Below are 2500 nucleotides of genomic sequence, written 5' to 3'. Positions count from 1 at the left end.
GAGTGGGACTAAACAGTCTATTCCATATTAATAAGGAGGAGAAACGCAGGATGGTTTTGTAGCGAGAATAAATCCGCTTTAATGGATGCAACTTGTTAAATGTCTGGTTTAAATGAAGTCGGTCGGTCTTTAACAAGATATTACACGTTACGATAGAGACAGAAGCATTTGCAATTCACAAAATTAATGAATTCGTTAACGGAGATGGAAAAGGAATATTTCTAGATTTACATGCACTTTTTTTTCACTTTTTTTCTTTCTTTCTTATTAAATGCGTTCTTTATGTACATCGGTTTTACAGTTTGTTGCGTTTTGATTCACTGTATTTTCACTGAATAATGAACCTTCTCGTAATTTAGTGAAATAACAAAGGAGAAACATTGATCCCAATGATTCTGAAGGATATCGTAAGAGTACATAACGTAAGAATAAGACAAATAATGCCTGTCAGATCTGCATCATTCATGCTAGACTTTCAAAACCAAAAGCTTGAAATTCCAATGCAGATTCATTCTGAACTTTGCCACAAAATTCCAATAAAAGTGACATTTTATGCTGATTGCCTTTAAAAGTGATTTACTTTTTTTACGTTGATATCACGTGTACGGCTTGCATGATTATGCAAATTAACTTAATTATCATAGTTTATGTGCGATGCATTTGTCCACTATAATAATCCTATAGATTGTAATTCATAATACGATCCTTTTTGTAGATATACACGGCAGTTGACAGATTGGCGTGAAATTCAATTTGTCAACACTTTCAATATCGAAAATCCCACTTGACAATTGTCAGAAATGAGAGATGTATTATTATCAGATCTCACATATACACACATCATCTCCCTACTTTTCTCCCATGTAAATGATATGCAAATGTTGACATTTGATTATCCTATTTGCCTTTCTAAGCTACAGCCCCGACTCTCCTAGAAAAGGAAAAATCTCGTTAATCTGGCAAATATATGAATTAAAGAGAAGCAGAGTAAATACAAGAGGATCAAAAAGAAGTTATATGATATTTGCAATCACACATGCATGACTACCGTTGCACTTATTACAAACACACGTACATAAATACACATATATAACACACGTACACACACACACACACACACACACACACACACACACACACACACACACACACACACACACACACACACACACGTACACACAAACGCACACACATACACACACACGAATAAGAAGGAAACGGAGAAGAAGGATGGGAAGAAGAAGAAGATGATGATAATGTAAAAGAGCAAGAAAAAGAAGGAGAAGAAAAAAAGGGAGGAAAACATGAAAAAGAAAGAGAAGAAGAAAAACAAAAAGAAGAAGGGGAGCAAGAAGAAGAAAGAGAAGAAAAAAGGAGAGCAAGAAGACGAAGAAGCAGAAGAAAGAGAGCAAGAAGAAGAAGGACAATGATAAAACAATGAAGAAGGACAATGATAAAACAATGAAGAACTAAAATGAAAGCAAGAAGAAGAATGAGAACAAGAAGAAGCAGAAGGAAAACAAGAAGAATAAAGAGAAGAAGAAGACGAAGAATAAAAGAAGAGGTATAATAAGAAGAAAAATATTCCAACTCCCAATAAACCATCTTTGCAAATTCACAGAAGAAAACGCAAATGAGCTTTTAAAAAATCTCAAAAACTAATGAGATTTATAAAAAGCAAAAGGAAATCATTAATAATCATTTTGGTAACACATTACTGATACTGTTAATGTTTGCGATGGATCCCCACCTAACGTTAGATGTCAAGCACAAGGTGAAACAAGGGTGAATGTTGCATTGCATTATGATCTATTTCAACTAGTTGTCTTAAAAGCAAACTTTCACGACGAAATTATTAATTATTATCTATCTTTTATTAATTATTCACTGATTATGCATGTATTTACTAGTTAAACAAAGGAGCAAACGTATATCATTATAATTCTAATAGCTACGGTAACATTTATGTTCATATACATACAAACAGCGCATGAATAATGATCTTGATGTGTCCAGAGGAATTATCAAATTTGTACAGGTAAGTCATTATGATCCGGAGGAGCGATTAAAAGGCAATTAAGACAAGGCGAAAATAGCAGTAGCCTGTCAACTCGACTCCTACCCTCGGCTATGATTATCAAAATTGACTTTCGCTAAACTCTAGGGACTCGTAAACCCCGGTTGTAATTTGGTGCGATTTGTCATGTGTTCTTGACAGTCGCTCTCTCATTATTGATTACCACGGTAAGTGTATGAATTACGATGCCTAATGACGTCATGGGCCGGAAGTCTATACAGTAGCTCGTTGAAAGCGGGACTTTATGAACTTAATATTAAATTGCATGATATATATTTTGGATATGGACTGCCGTGCTGTATCTTTTTAGCATTTTGTGAACATGGTGCTTGCGGAAAGATGTTGGAATCTTGTAGTCCATTCAGTCCATTCAGACTTTGAGTTCAGTTACTGCCGCGGAAAATGAGTGTGAGATTATACCAT

Source organism: Penaeus japonicus, unplaced genomic scaffold (genome assembly GCF_977035675.1).
Source record: "Penaeus japonicus unplaced genomic scaffold, GWHDUDI00000001_assembly GWHDUDI00000011, whole genome shotgun sequence".
Classification (NCBI taxonomy): Eukaryota; Metazoa; Arthropoda; class Malacostraca; order Decapoda; family Penaeidae; genus Penaeus; species Penaeus japonicus.
The sequence above is the reverse complement of the archived record's forward strand: the minus strand, read 5'-3'. Positions refer to the sequence as shown.